At 39.8% G+C, this 9,168-nt stretch overlaps 1 pseudogene; it reads right to left on the bottom strand.

Annotated features, from left to right (window-relative positions):
- Positions 1–8,122: 8,122 nt before the first annotated feature.
- On the bottom strand, positions 8,123–9,099 carry LOC149233554 (ABC transporter B family member 9 pseudogene; annotated as a pseudogene).
- Between the last annotated feature and the right edge of the window lie 69 nt (positions 9,100–9,168).

Here is a 9,168-nt window from a genome sequence, read left to right as displayed (position 1 = left end):
AACTGAATTCTACCTTTTCTTACTTAGAAGCTTTCACTGGAAATGAATATGAATGGACTATGAAACATTACGAAATACATATGAAACAAAAAGAAAATACATTTGTTAAACTCACACCACAGGAATCTCATGAACTAGAGCTGCAATCTTTCATTAATTCTTTGTCAAAATGTACAGTGAGTGACTGGGTTTCTCTCCCATAGTTTCCCAAAAATTCCCACCCTTTATAAAATGACTCTCAATACAATAAATAAGCTTTTCCATGACAAAGTCGATCAACCTAGGAAATGAAGAGCCAACCATCAACAGTTACATTTAGTTTTCTATGAGGACCAATTAGAAAAAAGCAAACATGAGCATAGATTTTCTGGGTGGTTGTTCGCCTTCATTTGGCCACTTGGATAGAAGCCAAAAATGTTTTTTAAACTTTTCCTTTGATTATGGGAAAAATGTTTTGTAAATGAGTGGGCCCACTTGGAGAAAATTGCGAATCAAAATTTCGCGAAGCGGGAGTGATTTTGGCCTTTGGGTCTCTGTGCGCCGCGCCAAAAACTGTATGCATCACGCCACTTTGGAGTTGGTTTTGAGGCACTTTTTTAAGTCCAAATTGAGTCCAAGTGTGCTTGTTGGAAAGCCCTGCCTGTCTACTTTCCAACCCAAGTGAAATTTCTGAATTTGGTGCCCATTTGCGCCTCCAAAACTGCAATCTACCAAGACTGCTTCCTTTGTGTCAAAATAGGGGCAAAGAGGTCACTTTTTGGGTGTTTTTGACCTCCTGAGGACTCAAAACTGGCCCAAACTTCTTGGCCATGCACCAATAGTCATGATTTTCCATGGAAAATCCAAAAATGTAAACTTTTTGTCATTTGGAGCTCCCTAGCGAAAGCGCGCGCCAGGGAGAAGAAACATGTTTCTTATGCACAAAAATTTCAAAATGCAAAAATGTGCTCCAAATATTTTGAAATTTGGGCTATACCTTCTCTATCACATGTCATGCTGGACCAACAAAGCCTCAGCCAAGATTCGGAGCCGATCTTGCTCTTTTTTCCTCTTTTGTCTTTTTGTCACCTTCCTCAATTTCGCCTTTAGGCTCCTGATTCTTTCTTTGGAGCTCATGTTTTGGGCCTTGGAACTCATATTTCGTGCCATGTAATGATGGGCTACGCAATTGAAATCACAATCCTTTGCTTTTGAGCTCCAGATAATTGGGTACCATGCTCTCTGAATTGGATATCAAATCCCCGAAAAGAGCAACCATGACTGAGGCATGTCACTAATAAATGTTGCCGCATTAGCAAGCTCTCCAGTAACCTGTATTTCCTCTGTGTTGCCCCATCTTTACCATATGCAATATTCTCCTTAATAGTGGTTGCAAAGAGAGCAGGTTCCTGGCTTACAAGTCCAATATTTTGCCTTATCCATTAAATTGATTGATATTGACACTATCTATAAGCACTTCACCAGCTTGTGGATCATAAAATCTATCTATAAGACTTATAATTGTGGACTTCCCACTTCCACTCTCAATTATAGTTGTAGTGGTACCTCTATAGCTGCAATGGTACCTCTGGCTATTTCTAGTGAGAACCCTGAAAATATGTGAACATCAGGCCGCGCTGGGTAACCTAAGTGTACATCTTTAAGCTCAATATCACCCTGAATATCCTCAAGTACCAATCCATTTGTATCATATACATCAATCTCTAGCTTTCTATAAATTGTCTCAAACATTTTGTAAGCTACAACTTGTCCAGCTCCAAAGGCATTTAACCATGGTGATGCCTCCATTTAGAACTGCAATTATGACATTAATCACACTCGTCTCCAGAATATCCTTCATGAATGATTAACCGTTATCCATACCAAAGAGTCAATGCAAAGGTGGAGAACAAAATAAAATGTAAGGACCCAACGCCCAAACTAGCTGCCAACCATTGATGAGCAATAGCCTTGTAAGCAATCGCAAGGGAATTTTCATAGTCAGTCACAACATTCTCCTCCCCAATAAAAGCAGCAACCGTGCTAAATGAACCAACTTCTCCACAACATTGCCGGCTTCTACATATGCTTGCTGGCCTCAACTTGACATCTTTGATATTATCATAGCCATAACACTTATTACGACATGCTTGATTAAGATCCCCCTTTGTGCTTCAGTTCAGCTCCTTCATGCTTGAATATATACTAGTGGAATAAAGAATTTATAATTTTGAGGAATATTTGAAAGAATTTTAGGCCTTTTTAGCCCAGTGCACCACGCCAGTGTAAATTTACACTGGAAAATTTCTCCCAGTGCACCGCGCCTCCCCAGTGCGCCACACCTTTTTCCAGGCAACTTTTGGAGGCCTTCCAGGTGTCCGAATTCAGTGCCGGATAGCTCATTGGAAAGGTCTTTGAGTATAATTTCCAGCTCAGATGGAATTTTTCAATTTTGAGTTCATTTTCCCTGTCAAAAATCAAATCTCCCAAGACTGGTCAAAATGTGCCAAATGAGGCTGCCTCAAGGTGCTGTTGCAGTCAACATTTGAATTCCTTCCTCAACTCCAAAGTGAGCTCATAATAGCTCATTGGAAATAAATTTGTGTCTAGTTATCATTTGATGCATCAAGAAAGTCATTTGGATAACCAATCTAGGAGACAACTTGATTTTCCGAAGGTCACTTCAGAGGTGCATCAATTCTCCCGAGGCAACTATATTTTTGACTTTTCTCTAAAACCATGACACTTGTGTAAAAATTGAAGGAGGTTTTTCTTCATTGGCTTGTTGTGGACAAAAACCTTTCTTAGGTTTTCCAAATGCATCTTTCCGTGCTCAGAAACAGCATTTGAGTAAAACCTACCCCAATGTGTGGAACAAGAGATTTGTCGAAATGAAGCGAAATGAAGGGGATAGGGAGCTTCTAAATTCTTGAGGAACTTTTGGGAAGTAGGTAGGGATGTTAGGAAGTAGGGGAAATTTTAATATCTGGAATTGAGTGAGGGGAAGAGGTCCAAAAGGGTAAAACACAGGCCATAGCCTAGAAAATAGGGTTTGTAGCAAGAAACTAGGGTTTGTGTGAAAATGAGGAATTTGGGGGATCTCAGTGATGGAAAATGTTTAATAAGGTACATTAAGGATAGGGGAAGGTGGATGAAAATCAGGATACAAGTTTTTCCGATGATTTGACCGTCCAAGAGAAATTGCCTTCAAAACCCTAGGAGAGGGAAATGACCTTACGTAGGCGCAACTGAAGCATGAACAAGGTGTAAAATGACCTAGTGGAACTTGACATGATAATGACAACCCTCTGAATGATGGTACACTCAGCTGAACGGAGACATGGACCGACATTTGGACAACTTTGATAGGAATAAAAGAAAACCCTAGATCTAATGCCTAGTGACCAAATTTTGCTTGAAGACTTACTGAAATGACAAAATTTGACCTTGACACTCTGAGACCACTTTGTAAGAGAATATTTGATCACTGGAGGAAGGCTGCAAGGACTGACACTAACATTGGCTCCAATGGGGATGGTAGCTCCAGCTCCTTGGAGGTGCCAAGAACTGCAGATCTTTGGGTGAGCAGATAGTGCCTTTGTCCATTGGGCTATGGAATCAAAACACGAAACTGACATTATGCAGATGGACCCTAACTAAAGACTCACACTGAAAACCATATTAAAACCAGACATGACTAAATCCTAACTAAGAAACTGGAAAGATGCTCATATTTGAGCTTATTTAGCAAACCTACCCCAATTACTCTTTCCACCACTCGATCAAGTGAGATGGAACAACCAATGCAACCAGGTAAGTATCATGGCTGATATTTGATTTCTTCCCAAATGCTTTCTGATGCACAGGAAAAGGGAAGAATCGAAAGGCAACTCCCATGGAAACTTGGAATCAAGTTCACTGCTAACAAACTTGCAAATCATGAATTGGCTGGATGACTTCAAGAATACTGCAAAAGGATCTTCATAAGCATCGCCATTGATTTCCATTAACACATTACTGTTCTGGTCCAAGTAATCTTCATAGCTGGATATTAAAATTTTCCTCACATCTGTGCTGTCTTTCTTTGGTGATAGTAGTAGGCTGTCAAAAGGATCCTGAATTTCGTGAAGAACCAAACTCTGTTGCTGATTCCAAATAGAACCAAAGCCTCCTTTATCAATCTCCTCATATGACTGCAAACTTTGATCTGAGCTTTGTAATGAAAAATCCGTTAAACAAGACAATGAAGGTGGCCTTGGAATCATATTATTATCAACATTCTCTTTTGTCACATGGTTGGCTGATGGAGAAGAATTTTTACAACAAACAGAATCTAACACATGAGCAAAAGGATCATCAAAAACTTGAGGGGACTGCTGCGATGTATCTATTGAAACTGTATGACATCCTATTGGCGGTTCATCTTTTTCTTTAGAGATATTACGAAGATTCTGCCTTATAAACTGAAATATTTCGAAACAAAAGGGTATAGAATCCTCTTGCATCATTAGGTCATGTACTTCGACTGCCACACCTTCATCTGTAATCTGACCTTCAATTGTATTTGGTGGCTGCGAATCTGGTGCTAGAGAGGGTTTTATATCCAAAATGATTTCGTCAATCATTTTAGGGGAAAATTTCTTATTAACAACTTGCTCAAGAATTTCGCCATCTGTCTCATCCTCAATATTAGAACTGAGAGATTGTTGATTTCCTATAGGCTGCTCATTTGAAGATTTACTATGCAATTTACCTCTCAAAAACTGAAATGATTCAAAACAGAAAGGTAAGGAATCTTCTTGTATCATTTGATCGCATGTGCCAGCTTCCATGTCCTCATCCGCAACTTGACAACTAATGGCATTTGGGGGCTGGAAATCTAAATATGAGAAGTCTGGCACTGAGTTTTCATCACCCTCAAGAGGCTCCAAATCAAGACTAGTCGACAGCTGATTTTTGATTGCACGGAAATTGTCTCTGATGAACTGACATGAATCAAAGCAAAAAGGTAAAGATCCTTCACCTACTTCCCAATTTGCTGCACTTTCCTCGTCATTGTCATAGCTGATATGTATTGGTTGGTCACTGTACTCGAGCTGCTGTAAGTGAACTTCCTCATCCCACAAACTGGCTACTAGTTTGTCTGCAAGATTAGCTTCTGTTTGGAGAACATAATCATCATCATCATACTGATCAAACTGAGGCAAATCGTCAGTATAAAACACATCATCAAGCATACATGTCATATCAACACGTCTTTCTTCCTCAAGATGATCTACAAAACAATCCTTATGACAACTGAGATAAGAAACAATATGTTTTTTATTAGCCACTTGTTCATGAACGTCATTTTCATTTTTTACAGTCATTTTCCGCACCATCTCTTCTAATGCACTCACCAAAATGTCAGGCTTTTCCTTTGAAGGTGTAGTTTTCTCTGGATCCACGTTTTTCATCTCTTCTTCTTTCAACCTTGCCCTTTTGATTAGTAAATGAGCATCTACATTTACTGCATTGTTCTACATCTCTTCAAGTGTTGCGACATTCTTTTCTCTCAGCTGAAACTCCATTTCCGGATCAAAGGCACCCGGGTAGTGCAAGAGAGCAGATCTAGGAGGGGGTCTTATATCAACCGGCATTGAATAATAAACTTGATTAAATCTGGCTGAAAACTATTGTACTGTCTCCCCTGGCAGTCTTTTCAGCTGATTATACTCTTCTACGATAAGGAAAAGGTTCTGTCCGATCCTCCACTTGTCAAGAAAAACTTTGATGAACTGCTGTAAATCTGTGATGCTCGCATCAGGCAGGGCTTTGAACCAACTCTTGACTTTGCCTCGCAAAGAAAGAGCAAAAAGCCTTATACTGACATCTTCTTCATCAATTTCAAAAAGGTCTAGAAAAGTCTCAACATTCTGCACATGTTGCTCAGCATTGACATTCTTACATTCACCGTCAAATCTTGGCAAGTATAGATCATAGTTTTTGGGGAAAGCATGAAGAACAGAAGGTAAAACAAGAGGTTTATACCTATCTGGGATTATAACAGTTGTAGGAATATATACAAGAGCTATAGGATCAGTTTTGTTTTCTTTAGGCTCATCACTTTGCAGAGAATCATCATAAGATGTAGGAAAAGTAAGGAGGCCAGGATCAAAGGGAAACTTAGTATTTATGCTTTTTGAATGGGTTGATTGAAGATTTTGATCACCTTTATCATACAACAAGTTCTGAAAAACTTTCAGGACAGCTTCAAGAAAAACAAAGAAGTAATTCACAAGAAAGCAGAGTAGGTCCTGAATACCATTCCACCTTGGATACCCGAACTTTGTGTAAGATCCTTCCATTTTCGCAGAGAAAGAGTTAGTCCTCTAGTGGAGTAACCATGAAGCACCGACTACTGGATTCTTCAGTGGATGGAGTCACCAGGTGAATGATTTCAGCCGTCTTCTGTCTGATCGTTTTCCACCATCAACCATCAGATTTGAACTTGAGATATGTACTGGGGCAAGACAATTTACAAGTAAACCACTTTTGTCCCCAATGGAGTCGCCACTATGTTAGCACCTATATCTGCCTTAGGTTGAAGGAAGGCGAAATTCAGGATAACCACAAACCACGCTCAGCCTCGTAGCTAGCCCTACGAGGACGGGAGAGGGCTCTCTCTGGGTCACGCTCAGTGAAAAATGGACGAACAGGGTCTGAGAGTGACTTAAAATGGATATTGATTTTAGGCTAGGTAAATAAATATGAAAGGAGTATTTTGATGAATGACTGAGTTTTCTGGGATGTATGGGACCAAGGAACAACATGAGCAAAGAATTTAACTCAAAGATGCAAATTACTTCGTGACGCAAGATAGATCGAAAGTCTAGCAATTAAATTTGAAATAACATGAAATGGAGAGACTGTTTAAGAGGGTGAAAAGGGCATAAATACATGAATCCTTTTCAACAGAAGAAAACATAGAACGTGAAAACTTTCACAAGGCAGAGCAGTAAAACTGAATTCTACCTTTTCTTACTTAGAATCTTTCACTATAAATGAATGAAACATAACAAAATACATATGAAACAAAAAGAAAATACATTTGCTAAACTCACGCCATAGGAATCTCATGAACCAGAGCTGCAATCTTTCATTAATTCTCTGTCAAAATGTACAGTGAGTGACTGGGTTTCTCTCCCACAGTTTCCCAAAAATTCCCACCCTTTACAAAATGACTCTCAATACAATAAATAAGCTTTGCAATGAGAAAGTCGATCAACCCAGGAAATGAAAAGCCAACCATCAGCAGTTACATTTAATTTTCCATGAGGACCAATTAGAAAAAATCAAACATGAGCGTAGATTTTCTGGGTGGCTGTTCGCCTTCATTTGGCCACTTGGATAGAAGCCAATTTTTTTTTTTTTTTTTAAACTTTGCCTTTGATGCCAGGAAAAATGTATTGTAAATGAGTGGGCCCACTTGGAGAAAATTGCGAATCGAAATTTCGCGAAGCCGGAGTGATTTTGGCCTTTGGGTCTCTGTGCGCCGCGCCAAAAACTGTATGGGTCGCGCCACTTTGGAGATGGTTTTGAGGCACTTTCTGAAGTCCAAATTGAGCCCAAGTGTGCTTGTTGGAAAGATCTGTCTGTCTACTTTCCAACCCAGGTAAAATTTCTGAATTTGGTGCCCATTTTCCCCTCCAAAACTGCAATCTCCCAAGACTGCTTCCTGTGTATCAAAATAGGGGCAGAGAGGTCACTTTTTGGGTGTTTTTGACCTCCCGAGGACTCAAAACTGGCCCAAACTTCTTGGCCATGCACCAACAGTCATGATTTTCCATGGGAAATCCAAAAATGTAAACCTTTTGTCATTTGGAGCTCCCTAGCGAAAGCGAGCGCCAGGTGGCACGACGCACAGGGAGAAAAAACCTGTTTCTTGTGCACAAAAATTTCAAAATGCAAAAATGTGCTCCAAATTTCTTGAAATTTGGGCTGTACCTTCTCTATCACATGTCATGCTGGACCAACGAAGCCTCGGCCAAGATTCGGAGCCGATCTTTCTCTTTTTTCCTCTTTTGTCTTTTTGTCACCTTCCTCAATTTCGCCTTTAGGCTCCTGATTCTTTCTTTGGAGCTCATGTTTCAGGCCTTGGAACTCATATTTTGTGCCATGTAATTATGGGCCACGCAATCAAAATCAGAATCCTTTGCTTTCGAGCTCCAGATAATCGGGTACCATGCTCTCTGAATTGGGTATCAAATCCCCGAAAAGAGCAACCATGACTGAGGCATGTTACTAATAAATTTTTCCACATTAGCAAGCTCTCTAGCAGCCTGTATTTCCTCTGTGTTGCCCCATCTTTACCATATGCAATATTCTCCTTAATAGTGGTTGCAGAGAGAGCAGGTTCCTGGCTTACAAGTCCAATATTTTTCCTTATCCATTAAATTGATTGATATTGACACTATCTATAAGCACTTCACCAGCTTGTGGATCATAGAATCTATCTATAAGACTTATAATTGTGGACCTCCCACTTCCACTCTCAATTATAGTTGTAGTGGTACCTCTATAGCTGCAATGGTACCTCTGGCTATTTCCAGTGAGAACCCTGAAAATATGTGAACATTAGGCTGCGCTGGGTAACCTAAGTGTACATCTTTAAGCTCAATATCACCCTGAATATCCTCAAGTACCAATCCATTTGTATCATATACATCAATATCTAGCTTTCTATAAATTGTCTCAAACATTTTGTAAGCTACAACTTGTCTAGCTCCAAAGGCATTTAACCATGGTGATGCCTCCATTTAGAACTGCAATGATGACATTAATCACACTCGTCTCCAGAATATCCTTCATGAATGATTAACCGTTATCCATGCCAAAGAGTCAATGCAAAGGTGGAGAACAAAATAAAATGTAAGGACCCAACGCCCAAACTAGCTACCAACCTTTGATGAGTAATAGCCTTGTAAGCAATCGCAAGGGAATTTTCATAGTCAGTCACAACATTCTCCTCCCCAATAAAAGCAGCAACCATGCTAAATGAACCAATTGCTCCACAACATTGCGGACTTCTACATATGCTTGCTGGCCTCAGCTTGACATCTTTGATATTATCATAACCATAGCACTTATTACGACATGCTTGATGAATATCCCCCTTTTTGCTTCAGTTCAGCTCCTTCATGCTTGAAT

This window comes from Pinus tabuliformis, chromosome J (assembly GCF_031772625.1).
Source record: "Pinus tabuliformis cultivar Carrire ecotype Pingquan chromosome J, CPIR1, whole genome shotgun sequence".
In the NCBI taxonomy this organism is placed as follows: domain Eukaryota; kingdom Viridiplantae; phylum Streptophyta; class Pinopsida; order Pinales; family Pinaceae; genus Pinus; species Pinus tabuliformis.
Note: the sequence above shows the minus strand (reverse complement) of the source record. Positions and strands in the feature narration are given on the sequence as shown.